Source organism: Anastrepha obliqua, chromosome 4 (genome assembly GCF_027943255.1).
Source record: "Anastrepha obliqua isolate idAnaObli1 chromosome 4, idAnaObli1_1.0, whole genome shotgun sequence".
Taxonomy (NCBI): Eukaryota; Metazoa; Arthropoda; class Insecta; order Diptera; family Tephritidae; genus Anastrepha; species Anastrepha obliqua.
Genome location: NC_072895.1, coordinates 99,308,879 through 99,331,042, shown reverse-complemented (window position 1 = coordinate 99,331,042; position 22,164 = coordinate 99,308,879). Strand labels below are relative to the sequence as shown.

Genomic DNA, 22,164 nt, shown 5'->3' with positions numbered 1-22,164 from the left:
AGTCCTGTCATAAGTTCTCTTACAAGTGAAGTCCGTTATAAATAGGTATGAAATTATAATACTTTCTTTTAATAAATTTTAATAATTTTAAATAACTTTTTTTGAATAATTTTTTTTAATATCTTTTTTTTAATACTTTTTTTTAATAATTCTTTTTTAATAATTTTAAAAAAATTTTTTTTTTTATATTTTTTTTAATTGTTTTTTAATAATTTTTTTTAATATGTTTTTTTATATTAATAATTTTTTTTAATACTTTTTTTTAATACTTTTTTTAATATTTTTGTTTAATAATTTTTATTTAATAATTTTTTTTAAATATTTTTTTTTTTAATAATTTTTTTTTTAATATTGTATCTTTTTTTTTTAATATTTATTTTTTTTTAATAATTCTTTTTCAATAATTCTCGTTTAATAATTTTTTTTTAATATTTTTTTTTTTAATATTGTGTTTTAATTCTTTTATAATAATTTTTTTTAATAATTCTTTTTTAATAATTGTTTTTAAATATTTTCTTTTTAATATTTTTTTTTTTTTTTAATAATTCTTTTTTAATAATACTCGTTTAATAATTTTTTTTAATATTTTTTTATTTTTTTTTATAATTTTTTTAATTCTTTTATAATATTTTTTTCTAATAATTCTTTTTTAATAATTGTTTTTTAATATTTTCTTTTTAATATTTTTTTTTAGTAATTCTTTTTTAATAATTTTTTTTAATCATGTTAAAAATTAATTTTTAAATTTTCATTCGGAATGGTCCCCATTTGCTTTTACACAAGCCTTCAAACGATTAGGCCATTCAGCTATTGCAGCACGCACGGTTTCCATGATGGATAGTGGGGTCGCTGCACGAACCAAAGATTGTTTGAGAATCTCCAAATTTCTGCGAGATCTTCAACAGGACATGTTCTCTAATTCTGATCAAAAACTGTAGTCAAATGTATTCAAATCTGGACTTCCAGACGGCCAATCTTCTGCGGCTATGAACCCAGGAGTATTGTTTTTTAGCCACTACTGGGTGGTTTTTGCCTAATGGGCTGCAGCGGAATCATGTTGAATGCTCCCAATGCTAATTTTTCATTTTTCGAAACAGTGCTGGAAGTCCATTTCTTTTAAAACGAGTACTGCATTTTCTTTTACTGCTTCAACGGCTTCAACTATTGTTCAGTGACCACTTGACTTTAGGAAACAGAAATTGTGCACTGTAAGCTTCAGCAAATAATGCAGAGAGATCCCAGTGTTGGGATACTCCACTCGGCTAGACATCTCTTGACAGGCAATGCGAAATGCAACACACAAAAAAGGTTCTGCTGGCGAATTAAATAATAAAAAAGCTCTCTAAGGCGATTATTAAATTTTCTCCTTTAACTTCCAATTACTAGGGACCGGAAAATGATACCCCAGCTTTATTCAAAAAAAAGAGAATTTACATATTTCTTATAATAACCAAAATTAAATAAATGTTAATCATTTTTAAAATAACTCTGAAGAACAGAAAAATAAAAAAAACAAATGAAAATTAAAAAACCAAGAAAAAAGTGTACTAATTTTTTTTATTTTTGGTACAATTTTTCAGGTACTTGTGAGGAGAAAATAAAAAACGAGTTGTTTTATAATAATATCGATGAATTTATACCAAATTTAGATTTAAATTCAAACTCAATCGTAACTGTTAAAGTGCTAGTGACACAGGCCAACATTAAATAAAAGAAAAATTATACAAGGGTCCTTTGAAAAGTACGTGCAAAATCAAAGAAATGACACTACCAGCGCGTATCGAGGTTATGTTTCGTTAGTAGCATCTTCTAGAAGAGCACACACTAAGTTTCCGCCAGATCGGACTATTTCTTTGTGTTTGGCATTCGTTTGATCGCGGAAGTCGAGTGACTTTTCTTTTCCACCACGACAATGCACCAACCCATGTCACAGCAGTTGTGGTCGCAAAATTAATAGAAATAGGGCTCCAATAAATTTGTGAGGAAAAAAATTTATTTTTGGAATATCCGACGAATATATGTACATAAATATTCGCATACAAATTTAAAAGTTTGCTAATTTAGCCACGGCCATCGTAGCCGGAATGCATTGACCCATGACTACCCTTCGGTAGCGCCCAGACCTAAAACTCCGGGCACGAAACACCAAATGGTAGAAAAAAGTTTTCTAAATGCGGTCGCCCCCCGGCAGGCTATGAAAAATCTCCTCATAAAAAACTATAAAACTGGCAAAACTATAAAAACTATTGGCCGTTCGGAGGCGGCATAAAACTATAGCTTCCTTCATTTGCAGAAAACCATCAAGACGCGCACGATGAACAGAAGGACCAGCTCGGCCAAAGAACCAATAAAGGGTTCCCCTTACAGTTCATAATAATATAACAATTTTTAGTAAAATAAAGAGGAGTGAAAACACTTCACCAAGCAGAAAATCAGAGTTTATTTCTTATTTCTGAAATCTTTCGGTTAGTAAGTGGGAGCTTTGAGAAGTGTAGTTAACTTTAATGTGAACTAAAGTAAAGTGAAATTAATTAAGAGAAGTAAAATAAAATTAAATAAAGAGCACCTAGTTTTACTCACAGACATTACCAACCTTAGTTTCAGTACTTGCACATTTATCTTTGTCAGCTGCGAAAAAATTTACATGATTAAACTGCACTTTAAATGAAAGAATAGTTTAACTACTCAATTAATAAAGCTCACTAGCAAAGTTCGAAGCTGGTAAATTTAACTTTCTCATTTTATTCTATAAATTTATCTTTTTCACTTGAGAAAACGACAAGAATTGAAGAGCTTCTTCATATTAGCAGGAATTTATCGAGATGTTTAGTAAACCTCACTAGCCAAGCTTGGAATTAGCAGGCACTTTAAAGTTATTATAGAAATACCTTAGCAAAGCTCCCTTTAACGATTAAATGAGATGAACAGACCTACGAGTATGAGAGGCCGTTATCTGAGCAAACTACTTGTATTTGTATTTATTGTATTAATTTTTAAAATCAACAATTTATGGCATGCAAGCAAACAATTTAATTACAGCGGCTGGTATTGATGCACAGAAAGGGTGTCAAGTTTCGGTGTGGCATCGCATGCGTCTTTTACATGTCGAGCAAAATGAGTTTTGCAGTTTTGATGCATTAACCATACAGTCTTGGGTTTATATTCCAAAACTTGCAATTATTCAGTAGCAAAGTTGAACTACGGAGAGGTCTAAAAATTGCGCTTGAAACAGCTGATACCTGACACTTGAAACAGCTGAGAGCTGACACTTGAAACAGCTGATGGCTGACAGCTCAAAAGCTCTTGAAGTAAAACTGATGGAAAGATAAATTTACCCAAAAATGAACCAAGCCAAGATTAACCAATAATATCCAAAAATAGGAAGAGAAGCTCGGCCAAACATTCAAACCGGGGGTAAGTCCCAATTATATAAAGGGTGGTTAAATTTTAAGGGCCGGTGTTGAATGTGAACCACACCTAAACCTCAAGTTTCTTTCTGCATTTCATTAAACATTTTTCAATTTCAGACTAACTCAATTTGAACTATGGAAAGATATACAATCGAGTAACGCGTTAAAGTTATTCAGGCTTATTATGAAAACGGGCGTTCAAATAAAAAATGCATATCGCGCACTTCGTGATTTTTTCGGTCAATTTAGTCGTTCAAATGTGCGTAAAATCGGAAAAATTGTGCAAAAATTTGAGCAAACCGGGTCTGTAGAAGATGTGAAAACACCAGTGCATGCTCGTACAGCCGGGACTGCAGAAAATATTGCTGCTGTTCGCGATAGTGTGGTTGGAGAGCCGTCCACCTCAACTCGTCGTCGTGCCCCACAATTGCACCTCTCCCGCTCGTCGTTGATGAAGATTATGCATAAAGACTTGCATTTACACGCTTACAAGGTGCAATTGGCAACTTCAAGCGTCGTCAATGGTCAGAATGGTGGCAGGAAATGGCTACAGTGAATGACCAATTTTCGAAGAAAACCATCTTCAGTGATGAGGCACATTTTCACCTCAGTGGATTCGTCAATAAGCAGAACTGCCGCATTTGGGCGAATGATAATCCAAGAGTGATTGCCGAAAAACCAATGCACCCACAAAAACTGACTGTTTGGTGCGGTCTATGGGCCGACGGCATCATTGGGCCGTATTTTTTCCAAAATGAGGCCGGTCAGGCAGTTACTGTGAATAGTGTTCGCTACCGTGAGATGATAACGAACTTTTTGTGGCCCGAATTGGAAGATATGGATGTGGACGATATGTGGTTTCAACAGGACGGTGCCACTTGTCACACAGCTAACGAAACAATGGCTCTTTTGCGCGAAAAATTTTGATGGCCGAATAATCTCACGTCGCGGCGATGTCAATTGACCGCCAAAATCATGTGATTTGACACCGTTGGACTTCTTTCTTTGGGGTTATTTGAAAGAAAAGGTGTACGTCGATAAGGCAGCAATAATTCAAGAGCTAAAGGATGAGATAATTCGACACATTAACGGCATAGAACCACAATTATGCCTCAGCGTCATCGAAAATTTGGACCATCGAATGGAGGTGTGCCGCCGAGACCGCGGCAGCCATTTGACCGATATTTTGTTCTATGCGTAATTGAGCCACACCAGTATTATCATAATAAAGAGAAATGATAATAATTTCTTAAAAAAAATGTATTTTATTCAAAATCAACACCGGCCCTTGAAACTTAACCACCCTTTATATATAACTTCCAATATTTAATTAAATAAGGCTCATCAAAAATGCAATAAAGTATCAAATTAATTTCATGCAAAATTAACGAACTCTACAGCCAATCCAATAGATTTCGCTTTACTAGACACTTAAAAATATACGAGTATATATTTTAATCAATTTATTTGCACATTCCATCCATCTGCTTGTAAATCCATTTAAATCTTATATTTACAACCGACACAGATTTTCACTCAATTAATTGCAAAAGTCAAGCGCAGCTGGGCATTTACTTTTTTACCAGCCTGTATACGCCAACCGGTTACAATTAAATAGTTTTCTGTTTGATTTTATTTTTAGTTTTGATTTGTGTACGTTACTACGTATGCTTGCGTGTATGTATGTATGTATGTATGTACATATGTATGTATATATTTTAAAACTTATCACTTGCGAAAATCATCATTTACTGACTGGTCATTTGTCATAGCGCGCACACACACACACATTTACCCATACTTGCACATGACAGACAATTCGGCTGGTGATGGCCGGTTTGTTGACTTTCTAGCTGACTGACTTGTTGGTGATTGACCGGCCTGGCCCGGTTAATCAATTGATAGCGCCACTGGGAACATCAAAATTCGTATTCGTCGAAACGAATGTATGTAGGAATGCTGAAGCACAAAGTCAATCGTATTGCAATCAAAACGTATTGTATGACTGCCAACAGCAGCAACCCAAGCCAAGCACACGAATATGAGTATGTAAGATGAACTCATTGCGAGAGCAAAAAATTATCAACAAAGTGCTATTGATTTTTGTGATTTGAATTTTGTTGTCTACTGAATGTTCGTTTTCGTCTAGATTTATTCGGTTATACGCGTGAGTAGTAATCACAAAAGAAACAAAAATTATGTCATAGTGTCGTTAATATAATTTAATTAGTATTAATTTTGCAAATTAATTTGCCATGTGCTTACATGAATAAGACTAATTGAAATGTTTGTGACTTTTTCCAATTAAATGTCGCACATACAGATGCTGTAGTTATGTCTACATAAGAGCTACATACATACCTGGAGAGTAGAGGCAAAAATGTGATAAGCGAATGTGAAGTAATAAGATGTAAATTAATTTTCAAATAAACGAGATTACAATAGGTTCAGAAATTATGTAAACAAATTTATTAAATCTCTGACAAGCAAACTAATAAAAACAAATAAACAAATAGAAAATAGAAAATTGAGACGAGAATAAACTGAACTTAAATATTATTTCATTCATTCCCTTCTGCCGTAATACAAGGTTGTTATCACGTTGCAGAGAATACAAAAGCCGGTGACCGCTATGCCACTCTGAGTAAATTTAACGGAATCAGCTATTGAGTTGGCATACGATGTAGGTGGGGAAATGTTTTCATTATTGTAATTAAGGGGCAGATTTATCGAACACACGATGTACAGACAGCAGAGCACTAATCTGCTCTCGGCGATTTTGAGGGAACCAGATGATTTCTGCTGTAATTGGGATCATGAAAGCGATTTTTGTTTTACGAAAACACTGAAATTTTTTGTTGGTGCGAAGGCAAATCTATGAAAGGTGGAATCGGTAAATCAGTTGATTTATTTTTTTCTTTCGTCGTGTCACAAAGCGTGAAACAAGGCGAATTCATCCTTTGTTTTCTACTTTGTCTTTACTTTTCTTTGACAATCAAATGTACAAAATATTGTTGTTGACCTAGGGCCACCACCTTTAATAGTGCGGGAGCCAGGGGTCGATTTTGGACTGCGTTTTTATACCGTTAAGTTCTTGACTATACTTGTGATTTAGCTTTCATGAGTAACGAAAGTGAACGTCAGCTGACGCACCCGCGGTGGGTGTGATTGTGGTCGGGTACGAAATGTGTCAATAAACAATTTCTACCAACTCATTTTATACCGGCTGAAATTTTTTTCATGTATTGTTGACATTTAGTAGAATAAAAAAAATAGTCAGCTGCGCGGTAGAGAGGGGAAAACACGTCAGCTGAACAGGTGAACTTGTAAAAAAAATTGAAAAGTAAAACTACTTTATGCCGATTGAAATTTTCAAATATTATATGTAGTAAATGAAAATGGAAAAATAATAGTCAGCTGTTTCTCCGCTGGGGGAAAAGACGTCAGTCGTAGCATTGAAAAGTCCGCGCGCCGCCGAGATGTATGAACGCAATGATACATTCTTGCTTCGGCTGACGGTCTGCCCACCCCTATAAACGCAGCTGACCATCATTATTATATTTTTATATGTGTCCAAAATTATGTCAAAAAATTTCAATCGGCATTAAGTAGTTTTACTTTTCAATTTTTTTTTACAAGTTCGCCTGTTCAGCTGACGAATTTTCCCCCCTCTACGGCGCAGCTGACTATTTTTTTCTTATTCTATTAAATGTCAGCAATACACAAAAAAAATTTCAGCCGGTATTAAATGAGTTGGTAGAAATTTTTTTTCGATACGTTTCTTAGCATCCCACGCACGTACCCACCGCTACTGCACCAGCTGACGGTTGGTTTCGTCATCCATTGGATGGCGTCTGCCTTCAGTATTAAAATCAGTCGGCATGAAATGATGAGATCAAAATGACCCCTGGCTCCCGGACTATAATGAATTTGCCTTGGTTGGTGTTATTCGAAAAAAAAACAACAGAGTCTTCACTCACTTTATTTTGTTGCTGTCTGCACAACAACTGATTGCACGAGTGTGTGAATATGTGTGTGATATGAGTGGACAAAACTCTGCTGCCGAATTCCCGGTGAAGTGGCAACCGAAGTTACTCTCACAATTTTGCTTCGAATGACCAAACCTAGTAGTTTATAGCTCTTGTATCGAACTGTTACGTCGCAGCCAGAAATATTCTCATAGATGTCGCAATCTTTTAATCTATCATTCTTGGACTATTATCAAACTGACTCTACAGATATGGTGAGCAGTCTACAATCAAGTTTTGTTTAGATTTTGGAACGTTTTCTGCAATCGCTGAGCTCAAAAGAGCAAATATGGTTTAGAATTTATAGAGAATAACTTAAAGAGAAAGAGAGACTCTGACGCTACTCTAAACATCCGGCACATAGAGGGACTAAAATTTGTTTCTCCTTAAACTTTGCGGCATTTAGACAATCGCTAAGCTCACAAAAACAGATATGGAACAGACGGTTTGTTAGGCAAATAGAAACTCTCTCTCCACTTCACAAATATGGTGGATAGATCACGTTCTGGCCTTTGCTAGGGCATTTGCTACAACTGCTAAACTTAGAGGAGGCATTTATGCACAGTGGCGCAAAATTAATCACCCTACCGGAAGATTTATAATTGAACTTGACTGCTGCAGTATACAAACAGACAAGCAATGGAACGCGTAAAGGTCAAAATAAAGATTTCCATCACTCAAAACAAAATTTTTTATATATTCAAAAGTTATTCAAAACAAATTTGGTTGATTAACTTTGCGCCCTTGCAAAAAGGGATATTCTGGCATTCCTTAAGAAAAAGAAAAATATCACACTACTCGACTTGGTGAATCCAGGAGCATTTCTATAATAACCCTAAATAAATGTTCACCTTGATCCAAAGCAAGATGTGATAAAAGATCGCTTGATTTCTTGAGCATATTCGGCTTCCAATCGAAAGCCAAGGTCACTAGTTCCTATTGTGATAAGCGCAAGCTAGATTTCCAATGATCAAGATGAGGATTTGATGAATAAATAAATATTGTGAATTCGTTATATGGAGAAAATGCGCAACACCTCAACGAAAAAAAACATCAAAAATCAGGCGAATTTTGAGCCAATTGAAACTTGCACTTGATTATTTATACTAAAATTGCATAGGTTACGAAGTTTCTGACTAAAAAATTTGAAATTTTAATGAAAATTGGGCAAATCAAACCGGTTATTATTGATCTTGTCTTACTAAAAGCATTTGCAAGCAACTTTTATGTGCCACTACTGGGGCGGCAGTTCGTGGTCAGATATAAAATTTGTGCCATTCTGGTAAGGTAAGCGGGGCCGTCGTGGAGGTATGCCCAGACATTTCAGGTAACAGTGGTAAACGAGACAAATGTAAATTTCTTAAATTTCGAATGTTTTTATGCGCAGAATTCGAGATTCACTGCATAGGCCTAGCCTTTATGCAAAAAATATAAAAAAACAAAATTTTGTTTAAAGTTTGCAATTTTTGAAAATTTGATCGTACAGTTATGAGAAGTTGATTTTTTAGATGCGCTTTTAGAGAAAAAGTTATGAAAATATGAAAAAATTAATTACAAAAAAATTTAAGTTAAAAAAATTAAGCAAAAATTGAAAAAAAAAATTAACTAACAAAAATTAAATTTAAAAACTTATAAAAAAACACATAATTAAAAAACTTAAAAACAAAAATAAATAAAAAAATTATTACAAAAATTAAGAAAAATTAAAAACACGTTTTACTAAACAAAAAACAAATTACAAAAAGTATAAAAAAAAAATTAAAAAAAAAAAATTATTAAAAGAGGAAAACGAAAGTTTATTATTTTTTAAAATTTGATGGTACAGTTATGAGAAGTTGATTTTTTAGATGCGCTTTTAGAGAAAAAGTTATGAAAATATAAAAAGATTAATTACAAAAAAGTTTAAGTTAAAAAAAAATAAAGCAAAAATTTAAAAAAAAAATTAACTAAACAAAAATTAAATTCAAAAAATTATAAAAAAACACATATTAAAAAACTTAAAAAAAAAAATCATTAAAAAATTATAACAAAAATTAAGAAAAATTAAAAACACGTTTTACTAAACAAAAAAAAAAAACAAATTACAAAAAGTATAAAAATAAAAACAAATAAAAATTACAAAAATTAAGAAAAATTGAAAACGTAAAAAAAAAAATTACGGAAAGTATAAAAAAAATTGTAAAAAATAATAATTAAAAAAATGAAGAAAAATTGAAAAAAGTTTAACTACACAAAAAACAAAGATTAAAAAAAAACTTATAATTAAAAAAATTAAGAAAAAAATAATATAAAAATATTAAAAAAATCAAGATAAAAAATATATATAAAATATTTTCGCGACTTTTTTATACTCTATTCGCTCTAGCACTGTAGTCTCACATATACGAGTATGTAACTATATATGTGGCTAATTGCAGCGCTTTAGTATTAGCATTGTTAGAGTACAACAACCAAATTTCAGTATTTATAACTGTACACTCATACACGCATAGCAGCAAAGTAGGCACTCATAATGAGTTAAAAAAGCGCAAATTGAAGAAAACAGTGAAGTAATTAAAAGATTAAAGCAGATTTGTACGGTTTGTCGCAGCTCAAGCGGAAAATGCAATTGCAGATAAATGAAGACTGAGCAATGATAAGGTGATATGTAAAATTACGTGCAATCATTACATACATACATACATACAAACAAACATACAAACAAACATACATACAAACATACATGCATATATATATATGTATATAAGGCACACTAATGTGTTAATGTATTCGTAAAAGCATTTGCTCAGGTCTCACATCTGAATTTACATACATATACAAAATTGTTGCTAAGTTATTTAAGGCGTGTAACCAGCCAGTGGGTGGAGGTGCAAAACATTTTTGCATTAAATATTTATACAAGATAAATGCTTAGCAAATACCAGTCATTATATTGCTGTATTTTGCTGGTTGCCAACTCACTTGTTGTTGCCATTTTTTGAACTTACAAACTTACCCGCAGGTACGAGTCTATACATATTTAATGGCAGTAGCAATGGCAAAAATTAAATATGGCATGTCGACTAGATTTGCCAACTGACAGATGGTTCAATGCACTCACAGAGAGTTGTGTGCGTATGTATGTATGAATGTATATAGGTAGGTATATTTGTGGATACCCAGCAGGAAAATGCAGATCATCCAACAGAATATCCAGTAAATATGCTCTTTCGAGAGATTAACATGAAAACGAAGGGAGTGTTGGATGGTTTAGTTAGTATTGAAAGCCTATCAGAGAGTAGTCTGTTTTACAATGGCTTTCTTCGCCAGAAAATATTATACATTGGAAGGGCGTTCAAATTGCCACTATTAAAACGGCGCTTTGGAGCTGTCGAGCGGAGTGCCAGAGTGGCACTTCAATCATTTCACCTAACCAAATTGCTGTTGTAGCTCAATCCTTAGGAGTTTGAGATCTTACGCTTTAAAAGGTATAGGTTATATGTATATAAATAAATGGAAATAAATAACAAATAAATAAACAAAGTTATAGTAAATTTCATTCTTTCAAATGTGGTTAAAAATTTTATTAAAATTCACTATTTTTTTTTCAATTTATTCCCATACAACTGGTCGCGTCACGCAATAAGAGGTCGCTACAGACGAGATATTTAGAAAAATCGTATTTAGGGTGCGATTTGTTTCATATTCATGATAAATCTTAATTTTTTCTTATATAAGCTCACGCAATCATTAAAGCCTTTTCGGTATCAACAACCCAAAAGTGCTCTGGATAGATTAAAGCTATTTTTCTTCTTTTGTCGGCGTAAACAGTGCCGCCTGTGCCAAGCCGCAAAACAGTTGTATAGGGTGGTTAAATTTCAAGGTCCGATGTTGAATGTGAACCACACCTTAACGTCAACCACACCGCTGACTTCTTTCCTTGGGGTTATTTGAAAGAAAAGGTGTACGTCGATAAGCCAGGAACAATTCAAGAGCTAAAGGTTGAGACAATTCGACACATTAACGGTATAGAACCTCAATTATGCGTCAGCGTCAACGAAAATTTGGACCATCGAATGGAGGTGTGCCGCCGAGATCGCGGCGGCCGTTTGGCCGATATTTTGTTTTATACGTAATTGAGTCATACAAATATTATTATAATAAAGAGAAATGATAATAGTTTTGTAAAAAATTGTATTTTATTCAAAATCAACACCGGCCCTTAAAACTTAACCACGCTTTATATTAGTTACATGGTAAGAAACAGTTTTCTACTTAACAGAACTACCATTTTCTTGCATGATATAATAATTAAATGTTAACAGAAATAACTGGTTTGGCAGCCGCCGCAGACGAATGGATTTGTTGCTGTTTACCAATCGGTAGTGTCCGGGCTCAAAATCTGGAATGTGAAGCACTAAATGGTAGATAAAGATTTGTTTACGTAATAGCGGTCACTCCTCGGCTGACATTAGCAAGTCTCCGAGTGAGTTTCTGCCATAAAAAACGCCTTAAAAAAAAGAACAACTGCCGTTCGGAGGCAGCATAAAACTGTAGGTGCCTCAATTTATAGAAAAACAACAAGACGCGCATCATATATAGATAGAGGGACTCGGCCAAACACCCAATAGAGGGTTTCAGTGATTTGAGTGCTTGGAAACTTTCGGATAACTATAATTCCAATTCCAACTTTTATATCTGCATACAAACAAAAATTTTAGCTGCAGAAAAATCGAATACATTATTTTCAAAAAAATGTTGTAGATACGGATTTTTTTGTTTTCTTTTTAGTTGTTCTTCTTTCTTGTTCTTCTGTAATCTGCAAATGAAAATTATTATTAGCGTTGGAAAACTCGCAGACAGAGTCTCGGACATCAGGTAGTAGTATAATCAATTGGTGCGTACAACTTTTAGTAGGTATTTAGCTGGTTGTTAGAGGGATCTGTACTGCCCCCGAATGACGAAAATTCTTATAAACAAGTTTTCTTTCCAAACATCTACTCAGAGATTTATTATTGCCTGCCGACGGTCAATCATTGTTAGAAGAAACGTTACCGAAATGCAAGTTTTCTTTTTGTGAGTCACATCAGTGCGCTCTTAGGGATACTCACATACTCTATAAGTATTTGTATTTTAGAGGCGGGTTCGGTTAGATGATATTAGATTTGTGCGAGGTTGGACAAATCCAAGCACTCAGTGAATAAGACAATTGTACTACACCCAGATTGATTACAGTGGCTTACACCTATGATTACACCCACTAGTACTCTCAGGTTATTTCTACTAAGTTTTAGGAGAGAGGTCGCTAATTTGGTTCTTTCACAAACCACTTACCTACTCTGCAGCAGCCCAACTCTCAGACCAACGTCTGCTATGGGTAGATCTCATGCAGTCTTTAATCCATAGTTGAACCGATGCAGAACTCACACCTAGAAAGGGTTCAGGGCCCAGTGGCATGCTTGAAGAGCCTTCATTAGCCAGTTATCAGCCAACTCGTCCCCTGTAATAGTGCAATGTCCAGACACCCAAATAATACAAACTTTGTTGTGTTCTGTCTTACATTAACCGAGTGATTTCGTAGAGCAGCGGGCGGGTTCGGTATCAGCGAGTCATTGCTAAATAAAAAATGTTTTATGATGGCAAGAGTTGGCATCTAAGAACAGACCACAGCGCAGTATTCTGACTGATTTTTGACTTTTTCTTATTAGACACTTTTTCTTATTAGACATCACTGCATATTTAATACACCGGAAGAATAATCCTCTTATGTACAAGTTCAAAGCAATATCATTTCCGTTTTCCCCAAGTGCTTCCCGCCTACTGCACCACTCTCCAAATTTAATCTCTTTGCAACTAGTGAGTATGTGTCCAATGTAAGGCAATCAGCCTTACCGCACTCATCTCAGTGCTCTCGGTTTCCCAACAGGGTACGCAGCAGCGCACGTTATGTGTGTATGCATGTGCACTGCCACTACCAACATATACAAAAAATAAATATTCACTCAAATAGTCGCTCGTATGTAAATAAAAATTTGCATGCCGCACTAACTAACCAGTAGATAAAAGCACATTTACACTGCACACATTTATGGCGGCCAAACTTGGCACTACCTCTCAGCCAATATTGCTATCACAGTTAAGTAGTATCTGATTCATTGCCACTTCATCGCCTTACACCACTTTTTGGTTTTCACAACCCATTCCACCCCTTTGATTTATTTATTGCTTCATTTTCATATTGCACTTCTCCGAGTTTCACTTCGCTTTGAATTTCCATAAAACACAATATTTGGCGAAAATTTAATACAACCATAATAACACCACAAGAAATATTCATGAAATTTATTTGTGCGAAACATATGAGAAAATATACAAGTAAATGTTTTGAAGAGCGCGCCAGCGCGTTTGTTGTTAGCCAACGTGTGAGACTGCTCTCTCTCTCTCTCTCATATTGCTTTTATTACTCTTCATCTTAGCTGGACAAAAATAAAGGAAATTTTTAATTTGATAATAATAACATAAGATTGTTTTGTAAAATTCCTTAATTTGGAGCAAAAAGATTGATCCCAAGAAAGAAGGCACAGCAAAGGCACAAATACAGGAAGCGCAAAAGCGCAGGAGGGTTACCACCGTTTTCAATTATTGGCAATAGTCCATGCGGGAAACCGAATTTTTCAAATATTATAACTTCTCGCTTACAGCAAAATAAACTCTTGTTCTATACTACAAATTTGAGGCTACATTACATCTAAAGGGTGGTTCAATTTCAAGGGCCGATGTTGAATGTGACAGCTAAACGTCAAGTCTTTTTCTGCATTCCATGTGACATTTTTCAATTTCCGACTAACTCAATTTAAACTATAGAAAGATATACAATCGAGTAACGCGTTAAAGTTATTCAGGCTTATTATGAAAACGGACGTTCTAATCAAAATGCATATCGCGCACTTCATTTTCACCTCAGTGGATTCGTCAATAAGCAGAATCGCCGCATTTGGGTGAATGATAATTTGAGAGTGATTGCCGAAAAACCAATGCACCCACAAAGAGTGACTGTTTGGTGCGGTTTATGGGCCGGCGGCATCATTGGGCCGTATTTTTTCCAAAATGAGACCGGTCAGGCAGTTACTGTGAATAGTGTTCGCTATCGTGAAATGATAACGAACTTTTTATGGGCCGAATTGGAAGACATGGATGTGGACGATATGTGGTTTTAACAGGACGGTGCCACTTGTCACACAGCTAACGAAACAATGGCTATTTTGCGCGAAAAATTTGTTGGCCGAATAATCTCACGTCGCGGCGATGTCAATTGGCCGCCAAGATCATGTGATTTGACACCGTTGGACTTCTTTCTGTGGGGTTATTTGAAAGGAAAGGTGTACATCGATAAGCCAGCAACAATTCAAGAGCTAAAGGATGAGATAATTCGGCACATTAACGGCATAGAACCTCAATTATGCCTCAGCGTCATCGAAAATTTGGACCATCGGATGGAGTAAGTAATTGAACCATACCAATATTATCATAATAAAGAGAAATGATAATAATTTCCTAAAAAAATTGTATTTTATTCAAAATCAACACCAGCCCTTGAAACCTAACCACCCGTTACATAATTTTAACCAAGAGAACTTTGATCTTTCAAAAAAACAAAGCTAAAGAACGATGAGGAAAAGTATTAAACCCCATTTACCAGACATACAAGGGCACCTACTACCATTAACGCAAGGTCTCTAAAAATATATTAAAAAAACCCGTTTCTATTGAAAATGATTACAAGCTGTCACATGGCGTTGATTTTGAAAGTAACTGCAGTACAACAACACAAGAAGCTCCAGGCTTTAATGCCCGGTGAAATTTTTCAACACCCAAGAATGGTAAAATACAAAATTAAGCAGATTAAAATAGAAAATTAGCGTAACTTTACGGCAACGTGCTTGGAGAAGAAATGTGTGCGAAAAATAGGAAGATAATGTTAAAATAGTCGGTTTGTCAAAAGGAATCAAATGTTAGGTTAGGTCAAAGCAAACAAGAAAAATAATAGAAAGGAGAGTAAAAAGAAAAAAAAATTTAAAAAATGTTTTTGTAAACAAAAAACTTAAAACAAAACTCCATAATTACGCCACCTCAACAGCTGATTCTGTCAAATCTACTAAGAGCCGGGTATTCACGATTTACACAGAGAAGTTTGTTCTCTCAACCGTACTTAAAACTATGGCTATTATCGCACTCTTTACATGGGTTAGGCCTTCTTAGTATCAGATTAATTTGCTCACTCGCAATCAAATATTACTCTCATGAGACCCATACAATCATTAAATATAATCGTTAAAAATATAGTTACGACATTTACACACAACTTTTCAATAATAACAATGGCCAGAGTTCCTATTGAAACACAAGCGAACTCTACATTTTCTGCAGCGCTCTTACCAGGAAATACTCAAATAAACCATCAGAGTTACAATTCACCAAGTAAGAGAACAATCATTAATTTTTGTAGACAAATAAATATTAGTTAGAAAATTATGCTTTGTAAGAATTTGGATTTCATAATGGAGTTACATTAGCTTCGCTTAATGCTTTTAAAAATTAGCTGATGTTAGGTCATAGACGCAATATTAATAATTTAATAAAATATTAATAATTTTTATAATAATAATATGTGACAGATACATAGGAGTACATCACAGGTAGATTTAGGCTAAGCTTCATCGAATTTGTGGAGTGCGCCTTAACGTAGCCCACAAGTGGGCCCGTTTTTATCGACTCTAAAAGATAGATAGTTTTATGGGAATGTATAGACCAAAGATTTGTTATTTCCAATCAAGCGGCGACCGCTGTTAGAAAACATCCTGGTTTTCTATGTTTGCAGTGAGGCTTAAACCAAGGCCTAGAGTAGGTATATTAAGCATAAAACATTCGTTTACAACGGTCAGTAACAGCTTTAGAGCTTTAGCTGCATATAATATATAATAGTGAATATAAAAGACTGAAAGGGACCAAATTCGATTAAGAACGAAACTAAAAATTATTATTGTTCTGAAGTTTTTATACTTAGTAGCATAAAAACCTCCACGTATGTTTTTGCGGAGTGTTGTTGAAGTGACAACCCAAGACTGGATATTCCAGCAAATCCGGTAAACTAAAACCGTCTGTTGAGAAAACGACGATTATGGCAAAATATACTCTGAGTTTAAAGAAATTGTTAAGGGAATGTATTCCAAATAAAACAAAAACCAAATCAACAAACATCAATTTCAAGCCTTCAAAATATTCGAAGATTTTGGGTAAATATTTCATGTTTCTACATTTTCCTTCATGCAAATAACAAGACAACAAAGGGAATATGCATAGGATGTGAGAAAGGACACATTTACCATAACCATGTCGATGGAACGAGGAACCTGAATAAATTAAACAGCATTTGCGTCAACTAATGAAACTTGCATTCAATTTTTTTAAATTCGTCGATTATTTATTTGTTTGTCGGTTCATAGGAGAAGCGATAAAGAAATGGCTTAAAAATAGTATTTTCCGATTAACCTGACACCCAACAACAGTTGCAATGGACGACTTTTCTCTTTTGCAGAATGAAGTTACTAAAAAAAATACCAAGTATGGCAACACTGACAATGTCCCAAATATACGAGTACACTAACAACGCATGCAACGCATGCGCCTAACTAAATAAACCAACTCCAATAACCGCTAAGTCAAGCAATTAAACGGTGAGAACGTATATATGGTATTCATGCACTTTGGGAGCCAGTGAGTGCCCATGCAAGAGAGAAATCCAAAAGAAGTGAGCGACACGTGAGTGGCCAAACGACCGGTGGTATGTGTTATCAACACATTTGTTGTTACCATTGTGTTGTTGTTGATGCCTATGATTATTGGTGTTGGAAAATCAAACAACCGCGGGTGTACTCACATTAACAAATGGGAGCAGCAAAGAAAACTGAAAAGGCGGACAGCAAAAACAAAATTGAGAATCGCTAAGGAAAATGTTTGGCAACCAACAGAAGGTAGGCAACAACAAAAATGTAATTGTGTGTATACAAATGCACACACATGCATTTTACACATTGCGCTGCCACATTGCGATTTGTTGTTCATGGGTAAGTTGTTGGTGATAATATTCTTGATTGTTATTGCTCTGTCAGCGTTAGAAATTGCATTGGTGTCAAGGAATTTCACGCTCACAACTTCCTGTTCTACCCCAACTGCCATTTGTACACCTTTCACTGAACTCATACACTTGTAAGTGCGAGTATTGCAAAAATTTAACTAGACTTTCTATTTTTTGGTTTTTAATTATTTACTAGATTTTGTACTAACCTTGAATGCAGCAGCTGCTATTATGTTAAACCATTTACAGTTGTTCTTATAAATTCTATATTTGTATTTGTTTGTTTGTTTTTTCTTTTTGCTTTTTTTTTTTGCCTTTTTGAAGCACTTTCAGTGTTACACAGACGGAATTGGTGGATTTGTTTTGATTTGAGATTTGGTCGCTATTGATTTTTCAAAAACAAAACAAAATAAGATTTGTGGGTTGGTATGCGTAAAACACCGCTGCGCTGCACTGTGTAATTCGTTAGATGTTTGTTTTTTATTTTTTTTTGCGAAAATGGCGCTAACTTTTGCATGTATTGTAGTTTTTTTTGTATATTGCTTTGTTTCAAATTTTCAGTTGATTCAAATGTTGTATTTTATTTTAATTAACCGTGAAATTTATAACAGCTTTGCAAACAAGAGACGTTTACTCGGCATGTGCCGGATATTTACTTGCACAAGTCGGACTTTAGTTTTTTTTTTAGCTTAACTAAGCAGTTCCAATAATTAAAAATCCTAAAGTGGATTTTTTTTTATTTATTTAGCCTGTTTTAGGAGTAAAAACTAAGCGTGTAAATCTCTAGAAAAGTTGAAATTTTAGCATTTCACAAATTTCTTCTTTTTTTTTGTTGGTGGCAGAGAAATAGATCTGAGAATAATTATTATTTTACAAATAAAGGAGTTAGAAGCCAAAAGCTGTACTTTGATGACCTCTTTGTTGCAAATCTTCTATAGGAAAAAAGCTGCGCTTTGAAATATATTTGGCATCAGAAGTAAAGAAACTTCAAATCCTCAGACATTTTTATAAGATTTTTCTTTTTATTTTTTTATTTATTTTTTATTTTCAGACATTTTTATAAGATCTTTTTTTTAATTTTTTTATTTATTTTTTATTTTTATTTTTTATTTTTCAAAGCTTACATAATAATAAAATTATAAGTAAACTCAAGCAAACGTTTTTTGATTTTTTTTTTGTCTAAATTGAAAATTTTAATAGGCCTACTTATGTTTATTAGTTTTTAGCTGGGACCTTCGGTAGCATAAAGGTGTATAGTTTCGAAAGTTCTTCCTAAGTTATAATTTTTTTACTATTTTTATAGATTTCTTTGTGAATAGCGTGTTTTTTTTTTGTTTTTTTTTTCTTGAAAATTGTTATTTCTAACAATTTAAACTTTTCTTTTTTAAAGTTATAATTGTTGCTGTTTTGGGCTAACTTCCTCAAATTTCAATTTTCGATTCTTCTTACTTGCGATTAATTTAACTTAATTTCATTTTATTTCAACAAAATTATATTTAATTTTGCTTCTCCCGTTTCATTTTGGTCTATTTTATTTTTTATTTTTATTACTTAATTTTTTAAATTTTATTTTTTTCAGTTCTTTATTTTTTTATAAAATTTTATTTTATTTATTATTTTTTTATTTTTTGTCTTGCATTTACAACAATAATAGTTAAAATTTTTTTTTAAACGTCCGATATATTTTTATTCAAATTGTATTTCATTTCGCTTCTGTCATTTCAGTTTGGTTTATTTCATTTTTTGTTTTTATTTTTTATTTTTATTATTTAATTTCTGTTTTATTTTTTTCACTTAATTTTTTAACTTTTATTTTTTTTACTTCTTTATTTTTTTATAAATTTTTATTTTATTTATTATTTTTTTATTTTTTGTCTTGCATTTACAACAATAATAGTTAAATTTTTTTTTTTTAATGTCCGATATTTTTTATTCAAATTGTATTTCATTTCGCTTCAGTCATTTCAGTTTGGTTTATTTCATTTTTATTTTTTGTTTTTATTTTTAATTTTTATTATTTAATTTCTGTTTTATTTTTTTCACTTCTTTATCACTGTTTATCTAATTTTATTTTATTTTTATTATTTTTTATTTCTTGTCTTGCAATAATAATTAATAATAATTTTTTTAATTTCCAATGTCCGATATTTTTATTCACGGCAACGGCATTTTTTCATATTTTTTTAAATATTTTTCATTAATCCCTTGCCTTAGAATTTTTAAAACTTCTTTTTATGCAACACGAACTTTTTTCACTTTTTTCAGATAACTAGCAGCAATTAAACGTTAAAATGGACTATTTCTTTAATGCAAAAGTTCTACAATAAATATTATTTATATATTAGATAAGAGTTTATTAAGTAGAAAACGTTACAAAATTTATGTTATCGCACAATTTACAGAATATGATATAAATCTTAATTCTACATCATTATATTTGTATATTTATCACAGGTTTGGTTTTTTAACCGATTTTTTCTTTTTTTTTCGAAGGAAAAAACTACTATGAAAAACCTCCGCTATACATCTTACAAGCTAGGGTTAATCTGTACGCATTTAAGTACCAGGGCCTAATTGAACATTAAGAAAGTTTATATATTATTTTCTCTTATTTTTGGCTTTTTGGTCACTTTAACAAACACTAACCACACTTTTTGACACAAACAATACAAACAAAAATTTTCCGCGTCTGTTTTTGAAAACAAACGAAACTTGTTTTTTTTTTTAATTTCTTAACACAACAGTTCTATTTTCATTAAATATCCCAAATTCTTACTTCCCATTATTTACGTTTCATCCGTTAGTTTACATAAACATTGTTATATTTTGTTTTTGTTTAATAGACGAATTCCCCATTTTCACCTTCTATACAATTTACCTTTCCACTTTCGCACTGCGCCAAGTATTTCGTACAGGTAAGAGAATTCAAAAATGTTCGAAATGTTTTGCTATTTTATTTTTATTAATTCTAATGTGCTATGTGCTTCACACACACACACTCGCGCGCGCACATCCAATTAGAATTACAATAAAACACACCATGAATTACAATACACAATACAAATGTTACAATTTGTATGGAAAATAGTTCGCGACAACGCTTTGCGATCTAAATACACCAACTCGCTGTAGATACCAAAAGCAACTGATTGTAATGACTGCTGCTTGGCTCGTCACTGCCTCAATGTCTCAGCTTGCTTATATGGCTAGCTGACTACGAATGCTATGCACTCTCAACAGCTCAACATCTCAACGGTGATGAGGAAAAATCAACATTCGACTGGTTAATGCAAGAATGACAGAAACAAGATTGCGCCCCTTCAGAGAGTGCGTGACGTCACGTTTGCCGAGTTGTGCAGTGTTGCCAACCATTTGCTCTTTGCAATAAATTTAGTGTTTTTTTATACCCAAAATGCGAAAATTTTTAAGTTTGGTGTTTGTTTCTTTTTTTTTAAACAAAAGAAGGTTAAAAAAGGTCAGAAGAGAAAATTTTAGTGCTAATGCAAATTTGTTGATTCTTATAAAATTTGATATTTCGAAAGTGCAAATTTAATTTTTTGCTACTTTTAAGTTAATGCATATTAAATGTTTTTCTTTCAACTCTTCTTAATATTGAAAACCTTTTTACACATTTTAAAAAGCGTTTGAGTTTACTTAATGCGAAATAAAACCATAGAGGTGTAACCGTTTCGTCCGGTTCTCAATCCTCAGTGGGACATAGGGCATCAAGAGATGTATTCATTGTAAAACTAAGCAACAAAATACCAGAAAATACTGAAAAAAGCATAACGACATTTTTACAAAAAGAGTACTTTATTTAGTTACATAACCTCAAATATAGCAAAAAAGTCGTACCCTTAATAAAAGAGTTTCTTTGAACAAAAAAACGCATACATCAAACTGTACATAACTATAACACATTTATTTAAAAAAGCGCACATTTTAAAGACAATTTGTCACGCATACAAAGTTCTTTAAGTAATTCAATAAAAATTTGGTATTTTATTTTCTTTAAATGGGCTTTTTAGTGCGTTTTTATATCCAAAGCTAGGCAACACTGCAGCAGCGAGAGAGAGAGATTTGCCTGCTGAAAGCAGAAAAACACCAACAACAACTGCAATCTCGGGCAATGTGACCAGATATTAAAAAAAGTAAAGCTAAATAAAACTGAGTGAATTATTGAACTAATTTTTAAAAAATGTTAATTTTACAAAATTATAAACATTACTTTTAATTAGAACAGGCTAGAAAAATGTCATGAAAAAAGAACTAAAACTCCGAGACTAAATAACAAAAAAAAAACATGCTAAATCAGGTTACGAAAATGGTAATCTGGCCATACTGGTGCTAAAACCACGTAAATCATTCTCAAATTCGCTGAGAGCAAAGCAACGGTACCACGATAGGCGCTATCTCATTATTCTTTCCATCATGGGTAATGTGCCTACGTTCTGTGGTCGCGAACCGAACAACCGATGAGCCGAATAACCACAACGAACGGTGCGGCGCTGCTAGCGACGCTACCCAACAAATATTATATTTTAAGGCGAGGGCAATTGCATAGAGCACTGTTTAAATGAAGAGCAATGGTATGATGGGGGGCGGCGCTGCC

At 33.2% G+C, this 22,164-nt stretch overlaps 1 protein-coding gene across 3 annotated transcripts in view; it reads right to left on the bottom strand.

Moving 5' to 3' along the window:
* The window catches only part of LOC129243880 (E3 ubiquitin-protein ligase goliath), a 236,105-nt gene extending 215,332 nt beyond the window's left edge, over nt 1–20,773 (bottom strand). Inside the window, exons 1-2 of one of the 3 annotated variants that reach the window (XM_054881287.1) lie at nt 20,431–20,773; nt 17,762–18,335 (exon numbers count right to left, since the gene is read on the bottom strand). The gene's annotated coding sequence lies outside the window, so the exon portion shown is untranslated. The remainder of the gene's footprint in view (nt 1–17,761; nt 18,336–20,430) is intronic. The other 2 variants (XM_054881288.1, XM_054881289.1) reach the window with 2 other exon arrangements.
* Between the last annotated feature and the right edge of the window lie 1,391 nt (nt 20,774–22,164).